We start from the raw sequence: 25,981 nt of genomic DNA, 5'->3' as shown, positions 1-25,981 counted from the left end.
CCATCAGTGTGTGAATGTGTAGGTGTGACCTGCGGTGTAAAAGCGTTTTGAGTAGTCAGAAGACTAGAGAATTGCTTTACAAGCTCAAGTCCATTGGCCATTTAATAGTGATCCTGCAAAATTCCCAGTCTTTCATCATCTTGTAGTCTGACTTGAATATTCTTTAGTTTCTCTCTCTCTTATCACCCTCTTCATGTGTTTACAAGTGAGACGGAGTCAGACTTAAGTTCTTTAACGTCTTTAGCGTCCTGTAGGAGTTAGCACAAAAAAAACCCCAAAGAGAATTAAACCAGACTAAATTTCTGTTACTGCCAAACCCAACTCTTTAGGGATCACAGTGTTCTTTCATCTCTTTAAAATATATATCTACTTGCAATAATTAGAAAAAACACAGATTTTTAAGAGTTTGACTTTTTCTTTGAAAAGGTCTTTGAGTTGACTCATTTGTGCAGAGCTGCGGGCGCTGCTTTGATGCCAGCAATGATTTTATGTAATCTGAGCTGGAGAAGATTTTATACAAGATTTGGTGGTCCGCTTTTTTGAATGAATCCCTCCAAAACACTCTCCAGTGTTAAGATGTCTCACCCTTTTGGTTACTACTCGGACGGTTAAAGGGATACTTCACCTCGTTGAAACATGAATCTGTATTGACATTGGGTCATATATGTAGTAGAAATGTGAAATACATTTTGAAGTTGGTGCCTTCTTGGCCGGGAAAAGGCAGAAAGTGTCTTTTTGGCTCGTGTGGATGAGAGACACCAAATCCCATCATTCACAGCATCACTCCCACTAAGGTCCTCTATTTACAGACATTTACTACAACACATACGGCCGTTTCCTCAACTGATTCAGAGATTTCTTCCAGAAGGAATTGGCATTTTCCTTCTTTCTGGCAGAAAACAGACTCTATGCCTGTGTCCATAGGCAAACAGTGAGAGCACCGACACCACCAATCTGGCAAAGAGTGGATGAAAGGACAAGGTTTTAAACATTGCAGGCTTGGTTGTTGAATTTGAAACAGGTGAGCAGCAAGAAGGAGGAGGCATCGAGGCTTGACCAGGTAACGAGGAAGCGGGACTGGAGAGTGATGAGCCACGCCTTCCACGCAGACAGACACAAGAGGGGGTGGGGGAACACAAGAAAACACAGGGGGAAGTCACGGCAGCGGCCAAACAACTATCATGACTATGCAACTTCCACATACAGATGACCTGGCCTATTTGCCTGATTGATCGGAGCCTGGTATGAGATGTATTGATCAACCAGCAGTGACCTTGTGACAGAGCTCAACCATCTGTGAGTGTGGGTCATCTAAAGTGTTCCCTGCAGGTTTCTATTGATCTAGCTGTGTAAATACTGCCACAGTTCGCTGCCTAACACGCTGCAGATGTTTCCAGGAAATCCCCCAAAATGTGTCGCCCCGTGAACATTAGAACATTTTAATTCCAACTTGTGCTCCTCCAAAGTCCACATAGGCTGAAGTCACGTTCATGGTTAAACTTCACCGCCAGCCTTTCCTCCACTTCACGGTCTCTTTGAGTGACGTTTATTGAGCGCGTTACTGTGGCCGTTTCATGCTCATGTGCAAACATACAGACAAACCATCGTCCTCTGTCACATCCTGAAACCAAAAGACAAGATGATGCACCTGCCTGCTGTGTTTCCCTGTAAGGTCCTCCTGTAGAGCTCCACGTTATCCCGTCCAGTGACAGCACTGTCAGTTGTTTCTGTTGGCCGACTCGCTGTCGGCTCTGTTTTCCTTCAGCATGTGGGGCTGCTTACACTGAGCCTTCACACACGGGGGGGCCGCTTTAAGTCTTTGTGTGTGTGAAATATTGTCCTGTTTCAAGTTTCAGGAAAGTTCAAGAACATGACGACAAACTCTTCTATTAAGAGACTTGCATTTCTTTTCATGACAGTTTGTTTTCATTTTTAGATAAATGATTGCAAGCCAGCGATTTTTTTATTGTTTTATATTTTCATGTCATGAAAAAATCTGAATCCTTACTTTTTTTTAAGTAAGAATGTGAAACATTTTGTCCTTCATAATAGCAGATTTGATACAAAACAGAAAATGCTGATATCAATGTTTTTAATTGTGGAATCAATCCAACTAGCTACTCAGATACTCATGACTATAAAATATTACAGAAAATAAAAAAAATACAGAGAAAAGGCAAAGGAACAAAAACTGTATTCATCTATTTCCTGGGATGAAGGAACTACAAATCCCACAATCCCTTGCAATCCCAACAAGACCAAACAAACGATAGTTCAGCTTCTTTCTGAACGTACACTGACCTTTCTAACTTTTATCTTTATTTTAGTGTTATAATATTTTGTAGTTTGTGTTTTTATAGGTTGCTTAACTTCTGTGATCTTCAATGTTATCAGCCGATAGCTGAAGTTTGCGGGGGGTGGTAAACATTTCCATCGCTCTAGCTATCACGGACAACGCTGTGACACGCTGACACACAGGATTGTGGGTAGTGTAGTTCTCTTCGTTGAGATTGTGAATAAACCATATTATCTTAAAACCAGGTTGATATCATACATCTTGTGTCTTTTACAGGAGCATAAATCGTAGTTTCAGACCCGCTCGTGGTCAGCCTACCTTCTTGGGTGGTAACAACAAACTGGCTAATCAAACCCTCTATGGAGAAAATGAATGGGTTTAGTTGAGCTCTGTCGAGGTGCTTCAGGACGCTGGGATTTGTATTGCCGTAGTGAAGGAGAATAAAAATGTTTACATTGCTGTTCTCCTCAGTGTAGCTCTGTTGAATATGCTATTGAATAAAAGTATTTCTGGAGCTGTTATCGGATGTTATTTTTGCTTTAACTCTTCTTCTCATCACCCAGGAAAAGGTAATGCTCCCACCTCTGGTCCACACCACACTTAGTTTGCAGAGAAGCAGAGTAAATTACAGGTTAGAGACAGATACGGGCAGGCTGAGAAGAAAATGCAAATCAAACTGAATGGAAAGTTTTGACAGGAACAGTGACGCAGAGTGTCTGCAAGTTTAAGCACAGAAAGAAAGAATAAATGGGGCGGCCTGACAGTCGGTTGAGGTATCCGACATGTCCCCTCCTCGTGACCTTTGTTGCATGTCATCCCTTCCCTCTGCTGTCACTCCCCGCTGTCGCTGTCCAGCAGAGCAGAAATGTCACCAAAAAATTATGTGAAAAAACAACCTAAGAATTAACCATGACAATTCAGTGGAGTGCTTCAGAAACTCGACACGCCATGCTCCGCATCGAGTTATTTGTATTGGTGCCCTGATGCCGGTCGATACATCAAGCGACAACAACTGGAAGCGGCTGTCATGTCTGCATATTGTTCAAATTAGCAGGCCGTTATCTGATTTCCAGGCACAGGCAGTCATGTGGCGTGGCGGCGTATTAATTGGGTTGAGTGCATGCGTGTCAGCAGAGTGACTTTGAGCGAGTGCACACAGAGTCAGTAGATCGAGAGCTGTGTGCTGAGTGTGTGTGTGGGTGCGGTGTCAGGGAGGCCCTGTAGTCACACAGCAGGGTCTGAGCTGCATGCGGTACAGTGACACACTATTTTAATGATCAATCCGCTGAGCAGATGATGAGTGGCACGTCAGCTCGCATGCAGAAGCTTGTACTGTACTTGCTTATGTAGTTAATTTAAAATATCTGTAATGCTGCAGGTATCATTAACTATTTAAAAAGAATAGCAGCAAAGCTAATCTACCTCAGAATGCAAAGTAACATGTTTGCATTCTGAGGCTTATACTGTATTTGTGTGTGAATGGGTTAGTTAATTCTGATGGTCTCTTTACTCAGCAGCCTCTACTATCAGTGTGTGAATGTGTGACCTGTGGCGTAAAAGTGCTTTGAGTCGTCAGAAGACTAGAAAAGGAAAATACAAGCTCATCCATTTACCGTTTATTCCCGTGTGATCTTGCAGTTCTTCTGTGATCTGGTGAGCCCCCGGGTACGGCTGCTCATGACCACAGCGGAGATGACACACTATGCACGCAGATCCTGTGGAAACCACCAGTTAGTCGTGCTAGCATTAGCAGACTCTGTGCCAGTGTTACACAACAGCTTCACTGGAGTGTTGCTTTTTTATTTCTAATGAAAAATGTTCACATGTTTACACTTCTCCATTTCTATTCCACTAAAAGTCTCTCCAACCCACCTTGATTCAACATGGCTAACTTCACAGTCCAGCACTAATGTTTTGCTATATAATAACCCTTTATGGTTACCATAGTAACGTTACATATATCAAAGACCCTCAGATATCATTGCTTCAGTGGACGCAGCCAAAGACTGAAAATCAAGAACAGATGAGAGGAAAGAGAAATGTAAAGGATGAAAAGGATTAAATACACGATCTTCTGCCGTCACAGTTAAGTTTTCATATTAATAAATGTACTGATAAATGTACGCACAGTGTGTACTGGATTACAGCCAGCGGTGCCACGGCTTACCGTAAAAACCTATCAAACAGTATCGTGCCTTCTGTTATAAAAAGAATACATGGGAAGATTTTTTTTTCTAATTTGCACTTTAATGAAGTTGAAATGTTGAGAATAAAGAAAACAGTCTTTACTGAGCGAATTTCAACTTTCATTTAAATGTTGTGACCTGAAGGAGTCGACTTGAATCTCAACATTTTGACTGTTTCACATGACGACTTTGCTACGGACTTTTCAACTTAAATTCAAAACATTTCAAAATGTTTTCCCCATAATCTTTGTGTTAGAAAATGTATAGCTCCATGTACATGTCAGCTGATGGCTGTTGCTATTATTAGAGTAGCTGCACGTCTACTGAAAAGAATCATTTCTGACATGTTGTGACTTTGCCTTGAGGGATTTGAGGCTCCGGGTTCCAGCAGGTTAATGGATTCACAGCAGCAGCAGGACGGCATTACGCCTGCATGGATTTCATGTATACATGAATGTGTAATTAGACTTTTGAAAGGAGTTTATTAGATTTGTTGTTTCCTAATTTGTTGTAATTGTTTGCACCACTGATGTTGTGAAGGAGGAAATCATTTCTCACTTTAAGAGGCGAGGTCGCTGGAATATTTCATTTAATTTGAAAAACTGGTGGCTCGTGCCTCCGCCGCGCCTCGACTTTGTTTTAATTTCCATCAGTGCAGTTAATAAATTGTGTTTGCTCCGTCTCCTCCCGCTTTAATCGAAGACAAATGCTTACAGTGTGGCAAAGTGACACTTCTGGGCCGACAGTGAATCTCACAACGTGCAAAATTGTGCAACAGAATCATCGGTTGCATTTGTTGTCGAGGCTTTTTTCCTAAAAAGGCGACCATGCGACCACTCAATCTCCTCGCCTGCTCGCCTTTCCTCCACAAGAGCTGTCACATTTTGATGGCGGGTCCCTTATATTTGGTACAAATTACGTGAGGAAGTCCAATAGAAAAATATGCGGCCCGCTTCTTGACATGGCTAATGAAAATGGATAGCTGGGTAGCGTGGACGGGACCGGACACCTGACAGTCTATTGTCTCTCTCCATCAGTGCACAGGAGTCAGCTCAATCCGGCCGCACATCTCCTCCCGGTGGGAATGAAGATGTCCCATCTAATGGGAAGCATAATGGCTGTGGACAGATGGACGACGTCTCGCTTTAGCCCGTGTTCCCCTGCTCCGTAATGAAGGCACGGCTTGTTGACAGATGAGGAGTTTGGAGAAAAACTGGGAGAGAGTGGTGTGTCACTGTTTAGCATCCAGGCTTTAAAAGACGGAACAGGAGACGGAATAAAAAACCCTGCCAGAATATTGGCATGTGTGTGGGCGTGCATAATGTACTTCCACATGTGTGTGTCAGGGAGAAATAATGGTGGAGCTCTGCTGGCTGCTCCTGCCTCAGAGCATCAGGTCAATACACGCTCTGCAGGATGTGAGACCCCCCACCCCACCCCCCCGGCAGGCAGGTCATGTCACTGGCTTTAAAAATAGCACCTGGCAATCCAATAGCTCTGATTTATGAAGCATGTCAATACTCAGACTGTAACAATGCATCGGCCGGGAGATGATTGGTGGGCTCTCAGACGGACAATAAGCACAGCCCTGCTGCAAGATTGACACTTTCCCCGGCACCATGAACCCATCATCTCGGCTGTAAAAGCACTCGATTACTGAAGGCAATAACGCCACTCAACTTTTCTTTTGTTATTTTCAGATTCTTGGACTCTTGGAAGAGGAGACATATTTCATTGTCTTTAAATTGACTTTAAACATGCTTTTCTCAATCAAAGAATCGGAAAAATCAGCCATGCATGTAAATTCATGTGCCTGTCATTTTTGTATCTATTGGCGACCTTACTAAACTTAGACTACGGACATTTTGGAGGCCCTCCTCTTCCAGGAAGACAAAAACTTTGGACCTCATTTGAAGAAACACAAGATACTTGTGCTGTGATGAAAGGATGAGCGCTCAGTGAAGAAACCCAGTCATGCCTCTACTGATAAGTTACATGACCTACTCTTCAACAGACCCAGACTCCGTTTAAGCGAGGTAGCCAGGAAGTGACAACGTTGACACTACATACCCTACCACATGGCGCCCCTTGGCCCACACATCTCAAGTGTGTGGACCGATGGGCAGCAAGAATCAGGACATCACCTGGGTTGTCAAGTGGGAGGCCGGACAGTTAGCTTCTCAGAGTTACCTCCTTCTATGCTAGCTCTCACAAACCACCCCTTCCAACCACAGGACTTCTGTACCTTAAGAAGACTGTGTCTGTGTTGAAATGATTGACCTGAACCAGAATCAGCACTGAGCGCTACATAGGCCTGCAATACCCGTCTTTATTATTAGGAGTTTGATTTATTAAGCATTCCTTTGACAAAGTATATGTAAGTGGACAAAATTGCTAAACAACACAGAAGATACTGAAAAATGTATAAACTGCCCAGTGACTCTTGTGATCCAGTGTTCGTAACACAGGGTACATATGAAGACCTCTACCTTCAGATACATTATTTGGCACGGCAGACTTTTTTTTTGGCGCATCAGCCCCTTTACTTTGGTGATGTTTCACATTGTCTGGACTCTGGGATACACCCTGCTCCTCGGGGACAGACTGAAGTCAGGGCTGGGAAAGTGCTGAGCGGCACAATTGTCATCTATGAAAAATGGTGGCACAGAGGAGGGGGGGGGGGGGGGGGGCAGGAATAACAGGGGGGCTCGCACACAGTAAAAAGAGTGGCACATGTTGTCTTTCAGGGGTGTTCCTGTGTCTCTTGGCCGGCCGAGCCACCATCAATCATCTGTGTGTCCTTTTTTGTCAGGGTTTGTCTTCACACGCCGACCCTTTCCCCCCTGAGCCCGAGACATCAGAGAAAGGGCGGGAGGAGGGGAGGGGAGGCGGCTCGAGGTGCCATCCATTTCTGAACAATACTCCTGGGATGATGGAGTTGTTTTTACAGTGTGTTTTTTTTTTATTACGGGATGATATAGAGTACACTGGCTCCCTGAATGTGTGACAGGGGGTCAGGAGAGGATGAGGCATAGTCACAAAGCCGCCTGCTCTTACTTTGAATTCTTAAAATACAGTAGCTTAGTCAGGGGGCCAAAGAGTCTAAATATGATGCTAGTGGTGCCCCACTAGTATCATTTTTTAAAAGCGTTCCCCTTGCATAGTTTTTGTCGACCAGGTGATAAAGTATATTTTCTTAAATGTCCCGAAATTCTCTTGACGCCTCCCTGCCACAACATGTGACACATGAAATTTAAACTATTAGCAAAACTTTTAATTCTGCGTTAAGTGTAACATCTTTGCTGTCAAACAGATCCTAGTACAACAGGTGAAGCAGCAACTGCGACTGTTGGAGTTGAGGAGCGATAAAGGGAGAGACGGATAGAGACAATCAAACTGAAGGAACTACAATGAATACAATAGATTAAGTGTGCATTCACACCGGAGCTGTTTGGACCGTGTGAAACATACTCGATTTGTCAGATAGTTGGTTTGGTTTGGGGTGGTGTAAACTCTCAATCTAACTCTGGTGTGGACCAAAGAACCAAACTCTTGACCGCTTGAAAACGGGGGGGACTCTGATCGCGTCCAAGTGCACCAGAGTTTGTCGTAGGTGAGAATGCGATCAGAACCAAATAAGGGAAAGTGAAGCAAAAAGCAGTGCATTGTGGGTTGAATTTGGCCAGATATTTGAAAATAAACAGCTGATGTTACATAGATTTGAAGAGCCTGCTGCTCACATTATCATCACTAACAACACCTGCCTTCAGTCCTTCCTGCAGCTTAACGTCCACATGCTATGTGGTTACACATCGCTCAGGTCGATATGCCAGTTTAACCTGACACAGCAGACATATAAGTCAATCAATCTTTATTTGAATCAATCCAATTCATAACAAAGGTTATCTCAAGACACTTTACAAAAGAGCAGGAAAAAGACCTTACTTTTTGTTATAGATCCAACGTTTATCCATCATGAGCACAAAGCAACATTTAGCAAAGTTGCAATGGAGAGAAAGAACTTCAGTTTTTTAGATAAAAATAATCACAAATTGCAGCAAGCTAAGGAATGCCACTCTTCCAACTAGTGGCCGGTGGCTACTGTACACAACATTTGACAGGCCTTGGTACTCTTGACAAAGTGCAGTGAGAAAGCGAAACAATACAAATGAAAAATGTCGTACCGAGTCCAACACACATGTGAAAGAGACCTAAAGAGATTATGTTCTCTGCAGCATGCCCACATGACTTAAAAAGAGCATTTTTTATTTGGTTTATGAAATCAGTTTTCTCCGTTTTATTGGTTTGACCCCCCCCCCCACTTCTTTATTACTTTATTTCATTTTATTCTCACAACAGTTATTTGTTATTTATTTTTTGCTAATTTCTGTTACCATTTAACTCAAAATAAATATTACATGAAAAAACAATCTAGGCATTATTTGTGTATTTGTTTATTAATCAGATACTGGTTTAGTTCAATGATGGGGAAATGATTCAGCATAAAACATCTATTAAAATACTGCGGTTCCTTTGTAGACATAAAAGACAAATCAAATGCAAAAAATGACTTTACTGTAATGTGTTTAACAGTAAATTAACAATAAACAGAAAAAATCTACTAAAAAAGGGATTTTCTTCTGACATCTTTCCACCGACGCTGGCTTGAAAATGATCAAATGCAACGAAGGGCGAATCAAAAGTGAACTCAAAAGATTTCTAGGTTGAAACGTCCCATGTGTTAATCATTTATCAAGTTTTACCATTTGCACAACCTCAATAATAAATAGCAGAAGAACATTTTGGCGGCTTCATCTGCCATCTCCTAAAAAAAGCTCCCAGTGTTATCTGTGAGCGGGCGAGCGGCGGAGAGATGGAAAACATCTTGATTCCTCCGTCGCAGAAGCCTCACCCCATGTTGAGCTGCAGAATGGAGTGGTGGCATCATTCCATGCATTATTCAGGAGTGTAAATTAACCCTGAGTTGGGATACTCCATCAATCAAGGAAGGGGGGGTGCCGTAACAGCATGCCGGCTGAGGGGCACACAGAAGGAGTGAAGGGGGGAGGCGGGGGTGAGGAATGCTGGTATTGGTTGGTTGGTGTAGCTGAGGGTCTGTCAGATGGAGTGTAATGGAGAGGGAAGTCACCACTAGAATTAGCCACCCACTATTTCAACAGGTGGCTCTGACAGCAATGCGTGGCATGTGGACGGGCTCGGGCAGAGGCGCTGCAGGCGGGTCGAACCAAATACCGTCTGAGCCTGAGTGAGAGCAAAACAACGAGCGGGGCAGGATTTAAGGCTTAAAGTGTTTACACTTTGGAAAAAAATTGTTTTAAATCATGTCCACGTTCAGCCTATTCTCACCCCCTTCTCTTAGAATACCGCAGCTCAGTCTGGCTACACACTAAAAACCAACGTTCCCCCGAGGACAATAAAGTAAGAGTTGAAAGTTAAAGTTGAAAGACTGTTTTCAAACCTCAACTGATTAAAAAAAACTAGGGAGACCACAGACAAGTTTGGTTTCAAACCGTTTTAAACTTTAGAATCCTCTGAATGCACAAAGTAGACCATACAACCAGACTGAGAGACCATAAGTGGCAAACTTCAGTCATGAAAAATGAAGCCAATACAAAAGTGCAAAATCCTGCAGTTTGTCGAGTGTCCACCAGGGGCTGGCTCCAGGAGCTCCAGAAGTCACATACACACCACAGCCAAAAAAAAGCAGTTTTTACAGCATAAATTAACATGTTTACAGCCTGGTTCAAAAAAACTAAATAGGTCTGATTAGCCCAAGTCTCAATGGTCACACATTTCGTGGAGGGTGAATTGTTTTGATAACTCCATTATCCATAGTTAGGCGCGTAGCTGACATGATTGACAGGTGGGCACAATATAACGGTTCACCAAGAGGCTTAAAACCCGCCTCAGCTCCAGCTCTCAGCCAGCGTTTAACTGTGTACAAAGACGTTTACTTTGCAGTGAATCAGTTATTCTGGTCATACAGTAATCAACTGATCTTGACGTTAACCGGTATAACTATTTGAGTTCCTAAGAGGTCATGATGTTTCACATTTGAGGAATAATCTAAGGTAGAGAACACAGGGGCAGTCAGCAAAATTATTTTTGTCAGCCGCTTACTCCTAAAAAATAAAATAAAGTGAAGCTGCTCAGTCTTATTCCAATCATGGACATTACTTAAAAAATGTATTTGCTTTAAAATTGAAGATATCAGTTAAATTTCCATTGCTCTGTCTACAACCGAGTACCTGACATCTGAACTAATCAGACCATATGTTGTAGCTGACAAAAGGCTGTTTTCACAAGTAAAACAACAGCTTCATTTGTTTCATTTATCAGAGTCATCCGTCAGTCGGTTGTCTTTCAGGAGACAAAGCCCTCTGATGGCTGTAGGAAGTACGTCAGGAACAATGAGAAGTGTTGTGACACTGTTACCATAAGACTGAAGGGAGCCGTCGCTCTTAAACCTTGGCCCTGCTGTTGGTGTACTAGACATAAGTCTTGGTCTCGTGACCAATTTTTGAAGGTCTCGATCTCGTCTCAGAATTGAGAGCATGTCTACTCAGGACTGGTTAGACTCTAGATCTTAAATCAAGACCACCACTGATTGGGTATTTTCAAGTCATTACTGTGATTAGAAGGAAAACACTGCGTTCTAAAATAACAAATAACTTCAAATCATTCAGAATTTGATTTTTATTCTCGGTTAAGGCCACAACCTTCCCGTTGTTTCAGTCTCAATAAATGACACGCACACAAGGTGATGATTTTTTCTTGGTATTTATGGTCTTGGTCTCGGTCTTGACTCAGTCTCGATCCCTAAGTGTCTTGGTCTCGGAGCACTCCGGCCTCGGGTCTGTCTTGGTCTCGGGTTATACCGGTTAACGTGAAGTTCAGTTAATTATGAGCAGAATTGACTGATTCACTGCTATCAAAGTAAACGTCTGTGTTCACAGATTAAGGGTTTACAATTGAATTGCCATGTGTTGTAATATCTGAAGCACAGTACATGACATTACATCCGATATTTGTCCCCCCTTTGACTTGATCTATATCTACAGTATATCAGTACTCAGTGCATACATGAGGTGAGTGCAGCCATCATGCTCACAGTGTGAAAGTGCTTTTCATTCTCTCTATGAATTCTTGGGCTGCTTGAGGTTCTTCAGGGTTTTTCACTTTAATGTATTCATTCCTTCAGTCCCCTGAGAAACAGGGAAATATTTTATTGATTGCACAATTTCCTCATGCGGACGTGTCTTCAGGCATTTTTGCACCTTCACTGTGACCACAGGAGATTCAGGAAGGAGGGGAGAGTGTTTCTTTCTGTTTTCTCTTCATGTGAAAGAAAAGAGGCCGCGATATACGACTTAAAACATCCAATTTTCCGTCTTTTTTTTTTTTTTTTTTTAAATGCCGTGTGGAGTCTGGGGGCGGTCATGGCGATGTTTGGAGATATATTACTGCCTCGAATTCAGACGCTGTCTTCAACTAGAGCCTTCCCTTAATTTGAAAAAATAAGCACACTTTTTCACCGCTCTGCAGCGGAGGAAATGAAGTTCTCTCAGAGGAACATTAAACTGCGCCACATTACACATTCAAAGCATTATTCAATAGAGAGAAAGGCTATTAACTGTGCTGCTTTCTGGGATGCCGTCCAAGTCAGATCTGAATTGTGGTACCGCTAAATCCCTATAAGGGTTCCTGAGACGAGGCTGGCACTTTTCTTCCTCGTCTGGAAGGACACGGGCATAATGACGTTAGGCACGGTGGTCCTGTTTGGACGCCTGTTTGTTTAACAGCATATTCATTGGCTGTTTGCTGATAAAACCGGCGGGAAAAAAGCCGCCGCTGATGAAATGCCGTGCAGCTTTCTTTGGGGGATGTCTATTGTTTGGTTCTCCTTGCTGGCACAAACACGTCAGGAGAGCTAAATTGACTTTGAAAAAAACCGGGCGGGGCTGATGTCAGAGGACAGTCTGCGGCTCCCCGTGACACCTAACACACCGCTGGAATCAGCTTCAGATGGAAATAAACAGGTAGAATAATGTTGTGTGCTCCTGCTCACCTGCTGATTCAAAGTTAAGTCAGGGAAAAACGAGACAACTTCATGATGATTTTATAGTGAAAACAAAGTCAACATGTTGTGTCTGTTGTTCCCTGTCGACAATTAGGATCAGTGCCGTGTGCACTCATGCACCTGACATCAGCACTTTGATTAAGCATCTCTCTTTCTCATGGCCTACATCCGCCCTCATTTCTCTGCTTGATGTATTTTCCTTTTACCGTCGTTGAAAACAAAAGGAGTCAACGAGACAAATTTCCTCTGGGATCTTGAATCATCTTTCAGGGAATCCGTGGGTGGCTGTCTTCCTCTGTGACTGGGAATCTTCGACAGCCCTTATTGTCCCACATCGATACCAATTCCTTCTTGTTGAGATAAAACTGGTATCCATGGCGCATCTGTCGATTCTTTCCTTCTCTTTTCTCTGATTGATTTCGGTGAACCACCGCCTCTGTAACTCATCTTTGTAACCTTCAGGCGTCTGTGGGTTCAATACCTCTTTTATGTTGAAAAACTGACAGGTTACAAATGCATTGTTTTATTCCTTGGCAGTCTGTTAAATGTAGCCTGTTATGACATCTGCTTTTGAGATGTCAAGTAAAGTCAAACTTTATCCGTAAGGCACATTTCATGCACAATGTGATTCACATTAACCGAACACTGGCAAGAACCTGCTGTTGCCATGGCGCTTTCAGACGCTATCTGCCAGTTTGTGGCGGCACAATCAGCAGAAAAGCCTCAGAGTTGGGGAATCGACTCCAGTTAGTGCAATCGATCGACCAGAATTTTAAAAAATCCAGATAATCATCCAACCAGTCATGAGCAGCGGATATAAGCAAATTCTATACTTTAGTCTGCACAGTGACTTTAACCACCGACCTTCGGTTCCCAACCCAAGTCCCTACAGACTGAGATACCGCCGCCCTGTACACTGTAGAATTTAAATCAGGCCTGACTTCAAAATGAGTTAAAACGACTCCAAATCAAGCGCCTTTTGTCCTGGGCAAAAAGTTACACTTGAACACACCGCAAAGACTAGAGCCGACGGCCAACCATCAAGTACCATCTGCGCATGCGTAAGAGGAAATAACTCTCCATGCCAGCCAGGCGGTGGTAGTCTGTAATCATCATTCCAAAAAGGGAAAACCAGAAGAGGACGGAGAAGAATGCGGATATGTAATCCGTTGTTATGATACGAGAAGACCATTTTCACACCGCTGTCGCTCATCACTCGTATTATAGGTTCTTCTTATTAAGAAGAATGTCTGATAAAAAGTTGTTTACTTGCATTTGTCAGTTAAAGAACTAGAGCAACAGTCGCTTACCGTTGGTCCCATAGGCCGACTATCTCCTTGGTGTGTCAGGGCCTTTAAACACCAAAAACACAAAGAAACAAAAGCTAAAGAAATCCCAATATTTCACCACCTAAAGTGTTCTTGGAGGTAGGATTACTGTTTTTGACAAAGAAGTCTGGTGGTTTTGAAGAGGGCAATGCAATAGCTAGTTCTTGTTAAAAAAAAGGGTCTAACCTAAATTCTTGAATTGTTTTTAGATCTACCTCTGATTGTTGTTTTGATTGTCTGACAACATTACAGACATTATCCCAACAGTCGCAGAGATTACATACTGTTTAATGACTGCCGGCCGAGGAAGAATTACTTACACTGGAATTCCTCTTTAACCATCTTCAGAAAAGGCAGTTTTAGAGTTGCTGTTAAAAGCTGCAAATTAAAGACAGACAGTAAAGCTGCTGCCTCAGTAGTACTGCAGATGGCTTCAGTGGTAAGGCAACAATCAAACTGAGACAGAAAGATATACTGGACCTTTAATTCAAACTGAGGCATGAAGAGACACTGCCCCTTCCTCTGACAGAGCCAACAGCCTCCTTTTATGGTTTTATCACTCAGATTTTTCCTGTATCGGAGAACAGGCAAGTCTAGGAGCAAAATGTGAGTTCTGTGGATGTTTGTGAACCAAGGTGTCCATCTGGACAAAGTGGGCAAAGAGTCCAGCCTCTGGTCTGATTACACAGCAACCAGCTGGTGATGGCCGACGGCTGTGATGTACAAATACAACAAGTTATTCACTCGAACAGAGCTAAAGAGTAGTTTGTCATTCCTGTTTTTTTTTTTTTTTTTAACATTAATCAAGCGGCAACCTCCGGTGTTGAAAAATAAAGCAAAATACTGAGGTGCAAAATCCTGCAGTTCATCGAGTGTCCACTGGAGGCTGGCTACAGAGGCACCTGAAGTGACATACACACCACATTTAAAAAAGCCTGTTTTTACAGCAGAAATTAGCATATTTACAGCCTGGTACAAAAAAAACGAAATATTGGTACACACTAAACAGGGGTGAAGTCATCGGTTTAGATTTTATGAAGGATAAGCGTTATTCACAATAAAGCGCGTAGCTGACAGTCTCTCAGCCTGTTGTTAGGTTGACTGAAAGTTAGACTGAGACAGCATTTCCAGCATGGAGACCGCCATCGATGAGACTCCAAAGCCCCCTGCAGGAACAGATGGGTGGCGTCACTCAGGCTTCGTCCTTTAATATTCACAGTCTGTGGTAATAATCAGTAGTTTGATAAAGCACAATGCAGAGTGGCAAGTGCAAAGGATAAGTAATTGAGTCACGATGTACTTGATTATGTTCCAACAACAAAACTACTCACTAAGGTTGTGAAAAGGTTGTTGTTGGGCTACAAATAAGCACTTCAGTCAGTAATGTTGTCGAACACAACATGAGGTTAGAATTATTTGGTATGTGACGTAAAGTGAATAAATGTCATGTTATTGATGTGACCAATTCATCGCACCTGAACGCCACCCCAGGCAGAGTTTATCCATCTGTATTTTACGTTGCCAGACATTTCGAGGGGTTTTGTGTGTCCAACATGTTGACATCAATTAATAAAATCTATTTTTTTTAATCACATAATGACATCAGACAGCACTAAGACCCTGCCAACAGATGCATGTATGACAGGCTCGTTCAGTGCTCGTCTGACCTGTGTTTGAAATTATTTGAACGAGACTCCAATCTGCAGTGTAGTTCATACACCTCACTGACTAACCAGAGTTACACTGAATTTCATCCAATTATTACCAGATCAAAGTTAGTTTTCAGTTTCACTCCTCTGCTTGTGCATATGCCTCTCCCTCACCCTTGATCGCCCATGCATGCTTTTATTTCCCTCCATCTGCTTCATCTTCTCTCTCTCTCTCTCTCTCACTCTACTTTTAGCACACTACTTAAACGATGGTTAGACATCAATATCAAGGATTATTTTCCTTCATTCCCTGCTCATCAAAGCGAAGCAGATCTTTATCTGCATGAAACCTTAAGTGGGTAGAGGGTCAACTTGCATATGCAACCAGAGCCATGGAGAGTGATGTATTTGAAGAATAAAGGCTTTGTCAGTAGGCTTAAGGCCTGCCTCAGCCCAAGTTCTAAGCCTGTTGTCAAATTGACCGAAAGTTTGACTGAGTCAGCATTATGGCGACCACCATGGATTGGCTTCCAGAACTGCCCTTCGGAAACCAATGGGTCACTTCACTTGGGCTTCGTCCATGTTTATTTACAGTCTATGATTCTTGCATGTCCAACTCTTAAAATGTCTCAAATTGTTGCTGCTGCATCCTGACATGGGATACATTGACCTACTGAGCCACCTTGATTAGAACGTCTGCACTGTATATTGTTGAGGGTGGGGTACGTACATATGTAGAGACTTTTAAAAGTGTGGCAGCATTTTGATTTTTCCACAAATCTATTTCCACAGACAGACACTTCATGAGTTTTAAATCCAAGTTCTGCTCAGTAACCTTTTATGTTTAGACGATAAGCATACCAAGAGATTTAAAGACTTCAGTCCCTCTTAAAATTCCTCAGTGCAGACATGTTAGTACTCGCATCACCTCAACCTTTGGTCCTCCTGTCCTCCTCCTTGGTGACAGAAGCAGCCGACCTCCCTCCCTCCCACCCTGCCTGAAGAGGCTGTGAAAACTGTCACATTCATGGCCCCATTCCACCAGATAACACAACCTTAATAGTGTATCACTGACGCCGCTGACACCCTGAATGAAAGAACTTGACATGGCAACATGAATGTGAACACAATGGCTTTGACAAGCAAGCAACAACTCCAACAGGGAATCATACCGTGGCCCCTGGATAAGAAATAATGCACATTCTTTAACTATTCATCAGCCGGCTGTCACAGAGGACAATGTAAACGCCTTGAACAGAATCAGACCTGACAAAAATGTGGTTGTTTGGTAGGAGTTCAAATGCAACAGCAGGCATGGACCTTGAAGTGTGCAGACAACTGCTCATTGATTTCATTCCCCAAAGGCATTCTGTTGCTGCGTGAATACATCAACAGAATGTCTTTTGGGGGAGCAGAAAGTCCCTTTTCATCACAGGACCCATTGCATCAATCTGCTGCTGATGCCAGCCGGCCTGTTGGATAAACCCCAACATGGAAAAGTTTTGAAGTTAGTCTCAGGGGCTGTTTTAGTGAAAACATGCCACGCCACTCACACTCGCTGTCATGGGCAGGGGGATGGGTGGAGGGCAGGGAGGTTGGGACATGAGGCCAATTGTCTGTCACATCAATCAGGGGGATGTTCATCCAGCAATCAGTCAGGGAGCTGGTGGTGGCACGGGCATCAATAAGGCAGTCTGACAGCCAGCTTGGAGAGACTGTACCCGCCCTCTTCCTGCTGGAGCGTGCCCCCCCCCACACACACACAGATATTCAACAGATAGAAAAGACTGACTGAGACATTGAAGTCAATAACATTTGGGGATTCAACCACTGCTGCTTCTTATTCAGGCTTTAAAAAAGTCTGCTGGCTGAAGCCCTGACTCACTGGCAGGAAACCGATTCTGGGGTGGGGGGAGCTTCTGTTGGAGTTGTACCAAGTTTGTTTCACCGTCATCCCTACACACCTACGACTGTTTGCTGAGCCATCGCCTCCATCCCACAACGGTGCAGCAGGAAGTGACTTTACCACCGTCTATTTTTAAACCAGGCTGTATGATGCAGTTTAGCGTCAGTATTACATAAATATCAAACTGTTTTGTTCCAAGATGAATATTTAAAGCTACAACAATCAATATGTTTATAACCTTTGCCCAGCCTTTATTATAAAACAATCCCAATATAACACTAGGGTGCATTCACACCTGAGCTGTTTGGTTTGTTTGAAATTAACTCTGGTGTGCTTTGTCAGAGAGTTTGTTTGGTTAAGGGAGGTGTGAACGCTCAAACAAACTTTGGTGCGGACTGCTTAAAAACGGGGGTCTCGGTTCCCTTCCAAGGGCATCAGAGTGCAGTTCTACATAGGTGAGAACGCATTCTGGACCAAACAAGGGAAGTGAATCAATATTAAGTACATCTGTAAATAATTTCAAATAGGTTTGCCAAGCGTGGCTAATGGTTACACATCGCTCCGGTCGCTATGCCAGTTTAACCTGTCAGAGCAGACGTAAAACCCTATGTCCATTTTACAGATCACTGATAAACTGCACCCCACCATGGGATACCATTCTTCCACTGTCTTGTTTACTTCCTGGTCATACTGAGCATTAAGCTGGATGGCAGGAGCCATTTAATTATAGAGTAAGTTCCTCTTGCATCACCTGCCATTCGTCCCTCAGAGGTAAACCGTGTAGAGATCAAATCATGCGTAATGAAACTGCACTAGTACAGCTGAAATAAAAGCCTCATCCTAAGAAACCACATAGTTTAGATTTAGTTAAACCAAGTGTTCTTCCCTGACCCTCTCCCCCACCAAACAAAGTCACAAAAAACAGCTTCAGAGCAGAACTGTGTAACTTATGGATCAGGAACTAACAAAATCCAGCTATAACAACTTGAAAATCTAAGCACTCAAACAAAACCTTTCTACATACTTCGTCTCATATCACCAGTAATGAGCAGTATTAATGTTTGCTAATGTTTCAGGACTTTAAATAGCTTCTGCTGTGCAGAATTACTGACATAACTGAACGACTTCACTGACGTTAAACCATCCCACTGCTGTACTGCTGTGCTACTATTACAACACATGTTATTGTTCCATATGACAGAGACGTCCATGTGTTTTAAATGAGGAGAATCAGTTGTAGGTGTCATGACTTTGTTTAGTTTCTTTATTCCTTGGTTTTGTTACTTACATGTGAGTTCATGATTTATTGTCATTTCCTATCCTTACCTCGTGTTTCCTCGTCTTACCTGTGTGTATTTTCCTGTTCATGTTCTGGAGATGTGTTTCCTGTTTTATTTTGTAGTTTTTGCCCCTGGTGTTTCTGGTCTAGAGTTACTTCCTCCCTTTGTGAGTTTCCCGCCCTTTTTGATTGTGCTCATTGTCCTCACCTGTGTTTCATTTCCCTCTGTATCAACCCTGCATTCATGGTGTCGGGCACGTCGGAAAATGCACATAAACTTGACGTCATATTCGTCGTGACATTCGCGGGGAAAGATGTTTTGTTAATGTTAAGATACTTTTTATTTTTTTTACATACTGCACATCAACCATTTGCTCAAATCACAGTCACAGAGACGTTCACACATCTTCTTCGTAGTATCCACACAGTTTTTTTCTGACTTTCCGAACTGAAAGCACAAGAACACACTGAAGTCAGAAGAATGACTTCTCAACTTGAAAACTGGGACCATCAGAGGAGCACCTGAATGCAGCATTAGTCTCTCTGTTTCACCTTCTGTGTCAGTTCATGTCTACCTACTTACTTTTAATGTGATGTTTCCTTTCCTCATTTGAAACATTTCTTGGATGTTTGATAAGAAGGTCTTATTTTGCTTTTTTACCTTTTTGTTTAAATAAATGTTATTTTTGGTCGTCTGCACTTGGGTCCAGTACCTTGTTTTGGCTCAACATTAAGAGTAGGACAATGACGGACAATAACTTGAGAAGAAATGTGTGATGACTATTGAGCATTTTGTGACTTGAAGCAGAAACTTTCTTCTCTATTTTAAAAAAAAACTCAAAAGTTTTATTTTCAGACGTTGGAGGTATTTCAGATTTGATCTTTGGGAGGAGGCACAGGGTGAACAAATTTCAGGCTGTCACTTTCAGTCATAAAGGCAGTAAACATCAATTATGTTTTATTTTTACACTCTTGTTAGATTGCACAGCACTGCTGTAAACTCAGTTTCAATAACATGAATAAAGGGGGGGAGGAGGCCCCCTCTGGCGTTTTGACACGGTGACAAAGACGAAGCAAACAACAGAGGCTTTCCATCAGCGCTGGAGTTCTTCAGAGTGCAGACAGGCTAGGTGACACATGCGGAGGGATTACTGTATCCTGCAAAGCACAACATCACAAATTATGAGGGTGTAATTATAAGGGTATACATTTAAACTCCTCTTTTTTTATACTACACTGAAGAAAAATAGAAATGCAAAAACTTTGTTTTTCTCTCTCATTTCATCCTTTTTCCAAAGAACGATCCAGAGACAATATAAGAAATATAAACAAAAAGCTTGTTTCTCCTTTTATTGTAAACACATTTTTAAAAAAATGTTTTGTTAGAGAGCACCTGTACACTTCTGATCTGACAGGTAAGGTATGTTGAGATGGTATTAAAGCAACACTTTGTAACTTTTCCACCTTTAAATAGTCGTTTCAAAGGTCAGCAGCCAGTTAGCCCGTCTCTGTACTGATATAATGGCTGAGTTGTAAGAGACGGAAGAAGACGGTGAGAGATGAAGCTAAGAAGAGAAAATGAGAGAGTGACCGAGCAAGAAGCAGAATGAACATCCCTGCAGCTAATAGGGCTCAACAGTGTGGTGCCGGAAGTAAAAATCCCATTCATTTTCTCCATAGCTGATTTGATTATAATCCATAATGTCATAACTATCTAAGGTAGACTTACCACAAGCTACCCAAGTGTGAAACAATGGTTGATGCTCCTGTAGGAGACACAAATTCATCTGATATCAACCTGGTTTAAAAAAAAACAAGATTTATTCACGATATCGGGGCAAAGAACTACACTACCCACGATCATAGAGTGTCACAGCAACGTCTCTGATTTGTTGATTATGCTGTTACCATGGCAATGTTTCCTGCCCCTCGGCGCCGTATGCGAACAGATAAGTTTCAGTAGCTTCAGGCTAGCTAGTTAGTTAGCTAACACTCAAACAGTATTTGACATTTTCTTTGATGTGTTCAATTGGATCAGATCGTGGGTTTAAGTGATGGATCATTTTATCTGACCAGGAAATGGAGAAATGATTAAAAAAGTGTATCTGCGTGTCATGTGACTCGAGTCCACACTTCTGGCTAAATCCATCTTACGCAAACTAGTTGTGGCGTAAAACCCTGTTGGTCTTCAAGTTAGCTTTAGAAGTTTGTAACCTTACAAACCTATCTCAGCTAGCATATAATAAATGACCCTATCCAATGTAGCCATTTAGCCATGGCCTATAGTCGTCATGGTAACAGTTAAATACACATACTCCATATGGTAAATGGACTTGAGCTTGAATAGCCCTTTTCTAATCTTCTGACTACTCAAAGTGCTTTTACTCTTCAGGTCACACCTACACATTCACACACTGATGGTAGAGACTGCTGTGTAAAGAGACCATTAGAAATAACTAATCCCATTTACATACATTCACATGCCACCGGCCGAAGCAGCAGACAATTCAGGGTTAATTTTCCTGCCAAGAGAGACAATCAACTCTACCAACTGACCCACAGCCGCCACGTGCTAACTGTTTGCTAACAACAGTCCGAAGATGCTATGAGTCAGATTTGGATAAAACTCCCTTACCATTACTGCACTTTGTCTGTCGACATGCTTCTATGGTTGCATGCAAAGACCTTTGGTGGGCGCCAAAGCACAACAAACGAGCTTCCTTCATGTTGTTGATTTATTATAATTGGGCAATACAAAGGTCAATAACTTGTCAAGGTTACCAGAGGTCAGGTACAAATTTAATTCATCTCAAATACAATAAATGGGAACATAGATTTTGAAACATTTTCTTGCATCAGTCAAAAATATTTAGAATGTGTGCATCTACCTCCCTACATTAAGCCAGTGAATCGTAAAGAAGAATCCATTGTAATTATGCAATTGTCAGACTTTAAAGGCAGATTACTATCTCTCCTTTCGAATCCAAATGTTGTTTTTGTCACTATCCTGAAGTGATGAGGGAAAAAAACCTGTGGTGAAAAAAGCAGCAATTGAGGTATTACATCTGTCAATGTTTGCTCTTATCCATAAAAAAATAGAGAATGAGATGTATAAAAATCTGAAATGATGATTCAACCCCCCCCCACATCACCTCAACTTCCTTTAAAGACGCTCCTGTGCAAAGATCTTCGATTCCCCTTGAAGTGACAGTGTTTTCAAAGCAGAAACCTTGCCGTGACACACTGAAGGTCTTTCCCCATCTATGTGCTGTAGCTCTATCTTCAGAGGGCTCCCTCTGCAGTGAGGTGCCAGCTCTGTGCCTCGTATTCAAATCAAGTCACGCAGCTCGGTGGGAGTCCCTCCGAGGACAAAAGCAAGAAGGGCCTGGACCATGAAAAGAGATTAGCATTTCACAGATCTGAATTCTGAGCAGCGCAGCCACCGCTACTGTTTCCAACTAAACGGATGAAGTGTTTGTTTGCTTGGTTGTTTCAATACTGATTAAAATAATAATGACCTGTAAGGAGTGGAGAAGGCATTACCATGGCTTTGCCGTGAGTTAAGAGCTTGTTAAGATGAATAACCACTGACAGTTTGTTCCTGAAGGGCTGCATGTTTCTGGCCCCAATGGGGACAGATGCAGCTTTCTAATGGAGGCTTAAGCTCCGTCTGAAATGAAACTAGATGTAGGTAAACACTGATTATTAATCCTGTGGTCAGAGTATTCTTCTTAACCGTTGGAATAGTTAAGGGTTAGCACTAATGATTGTTTAAACTTTCAAAGAGGGGTGAGAGAAGCCTTGTGGTTAATGTGCGTGCCCCATATAGGGAGGCTTTGGTCCTTCAGGCGAACGGTTTCGGGTTCGAGTCCGACCTGCAGCTCCTTTCCCTACATGTCATTCCTTACTCTCTCTCTCTCCCCCCCGGCTTATAACTATCCACTGTCCTGTCTCTACAATAAAGGCAGAAAAAGCACCAAAAAAATAGGAAATCTAAAGTTAGGAAGTGATAAAAATTTTTCACTATGATTGTTCTCAAACTGTCTTATGAATAACACTTTCCAAACTCTTGAAAATGTCAGGATGAGCAGAGCTCCATAATTAAACACAAACAGCCGAGTTTTGCACGCTTTACCTGGATTTCTCCTGCTAGCGCGTATGTAATATTTCAGCATGAAGTCGAGTGAGGAAATGTGTAAACACAGCAGAAAAAAACTCATGCAAAATCACCATGAGCGGGACGGGCAGGGACGATGACGCATACAGCACGATGGTCATGCTCGTGCACATCATGAAGCTGCTTTCTACTCTTCACTACTTGACGTGGATTCTTTACCCACTTTGTTAATACTGTGATATGCCCACTTTCACTTAGTAATGATATAAAGACAAACCTGTCATTATATTGGCGGGCTCATGGTTGTATTATAGATTATAGAATGGATACAGCATCGGAGGCGGAGTCCAGTTCATTCCTATGAAAGCTGCTCAGTGTCGCATGGAGCAGAAAAATGGCCGACATCAGTACACAAATAACTTGTTGACAAACTTTTTTCAGTATTTTCTGAATGCTGAGGCAGGCTGGGAAGGGTTCGCACTGATACGATCCAACACACATGTATTGATATTATTAAATGATATCCACAGAGTACCCGTTCACTTGGCCTGTCAGGGGCCCAGACATTTCTGTGTCCACACAATACATCATGTACTTCATTAAATCGTTTTTTGTTGCTCAGTTATTTAAGAATGATAGGCTACTGTATGTGTCTTTTATTATTTTTCACATCATCATTTTGTGTGATTACAGCCCCTGAATACATCACCCATTTATTTATATACGCTAACCCTTTAAAAGGACAATATCCTTAAAATCTCCAAACGGCCAAACCTGTTAGAGCACAAATTTTCTGAAAAGTGGAGCAGGAAAAAGACGTAGAGGATGGACTTTTCTCAAGATTGAGGGGTTTTTAGACAGACATAGGGACACATATTAGAGTCAGAAAAACATGGCGAAGTGCATTTTGCATGTGACATTTAACAAAAAGCTTCTCCAGCACCATCCCTGTGATCAGTGGAGACACATAACTGACCTGTGGCAAACACTCAATCCAATACACAGATGAAGTGCTGCCAAAAGGAAATTAGCCATTGGCCATTTTCTTATATTAGTTTGGGACACCAAAAGAGATAAACGTGTTAACACACACAACATTGCATTGTGGGAAAGCACCTTACAGGCATGAGTGACGAGAGTTTAAGGTGTTGCATTTGTGGAGATAAACCCTTTAGGAAACTTTACAATGTGAAGAAGAGTGATGGCCGAGGGACCAGGAAACACCTCAGCAGGAGGCCGACACTTGGCTGACAAGTCGCAGGTGCCTCAGCCAAACACACCGCACTGTCCCATCCATCGTGAGCTGTGGTCAGTCGTCCTAAAGGCCACTTCATCACGGCCTGTCAGAGGGGACAGAGCCGCTCACTGTGTGAGAGCAGCGGCCTGAGACGAGAGGGAGGCCTCCATCAGTCTCTTTTCCACCGTGAGAGAGTGCAGACAGAATGACTGGAGAGAGAAGAAATACAAAGAAAAATGATCACATGTGACCTCCAAATAACTGGAGAACTGAAGTATGTTCTCAAGATTCAGTTCTGTGATTTATAAACCAAATGAATCCAAATAGTTCACTGTAGAAGTTCATTTATTACCAGCTTTAAAGTATCTATTATCTCTATCTACAGGCAGTTAAACTGAGCTTTATTGAGTTACTAGAACTTAACTATGAGACTAAGGATTGGTACCATTCAGGGAAACCTCATGTTTGGTCAGCTGTACAGTGAAGTCAAGCTGAGGTTACAGCTTGTTAATCAACCAATTTAATTGGACTACTGTTCTTGTCCCAGTATAGAAGCACTGTGGGAGAATCCATTTATTGACAGAAGTAAGTCAGACTCTGTTACAGTAGGTGGTGAAATGCCCCAGGGGGCCTGGACCCCCCTTGAAATCTGATTGGCCATGGCCACTTCAAATTTCAAAACAGTCATTGATAATTTGCCTCGTCAGAGACAGGACTCTCCTCCCAACATTTCCCGGCTCTCTTCAGCTGTCCTATCCAATAAAGGCAAAAGGTTCCAAAAAATATATCTTAAAAACAATAAGGTCGTACAGAGTGAGAACATAAACTCTGGTTCTGTGTCATAAACGATTCAGTCATACAGTGTGAGCTGACGTTCAAATACGACTTTTATACTAGGGCTGGCAATCACCAGAGGCCCCACGATACGATTTTAAACATTTTGCGATATGGTGAGAATCGCGATACAATATATTGCGATTAAATGTTTTTAACTGCATATTTTGTCCACAAAACTTAATTAAATAGAGAACTGTTTTGTCAAATCAGAAATAATTCTCAGTCTGTTCATCTCACTTCAGTCTTTTTATTTCTACACAAGGGGATTCAAGCCCACAGACTGACCAACACTGTGATAACACTAAAACCCTGTAAGATAAACAATCTGAACTGATGGCATTTCAGTCTAATCCAACTTGAACATGATTTTTTTTCTAAAAATCTTCATACCCCTCACCAGAGAGTCTATTAAACACTTAATTACACACACACACAAACACACACCCACACACACACATACACGTAAAACATGAATATACCCATTTTCTGGCCTGTGCTCACTGTAATTGTCTCTAAAATAATAATAATAATAAAATAAAATATTAATACTTGGCGGCCATGAGACGATATAATACTGCCACACAAAATATCACGATACTATGCTGTATTGATTTTTCCCGCCCTGTATTTTAAACAGTCGTACAGTGTACAGCTGGCTAAAGAAAAAACTGAATAGATTAAGGTTGTGGCGTCCAGCATGGCCGATTAGCTGAAGGTATGGTCACTGTATGTAATCACTTTATCTATCATCATCTATACGAGCGCTTCAATGCTCACAGATTGGCATAAAGTCTTGTTCTATCGTGTTGAAAGCACAGCTCTGAGTTCTTTACGAGTCCCAGGCTCAGTCTGTGTGCTGTAATTTCTCCAGAAAGCAGTTGGTTAACACCTTCCCTCTAATCTCCTCCCTGAGACTCAGAAACTGGTGCAGCCTCATGTTGCAACTCATCGGGGAGACATTTTGGACCGTTACTTGTGTGGGATGTGGTAATGCAATTAAATCTCTGCACGCTGTGTTGCTCAGGGCCGCGCTACAACAACATTA

This window comes from Labrus mixtus, chromosome 12 (genome assembly GCF_963584025.1).
Source record: "Labrus mixtus chromosome 12, fLabMix1.1, whole genome shotgun sequence".
In the NCBI taxonomy this organism is placed as follows: Eukaryota; Metazoa; Chordata; class Actinopteri; order Labriformes; family Labridae; genus Labrus; species Labrus mixtus.
This window is presented reverse-complemented; position numbering follows the sequence as displayed.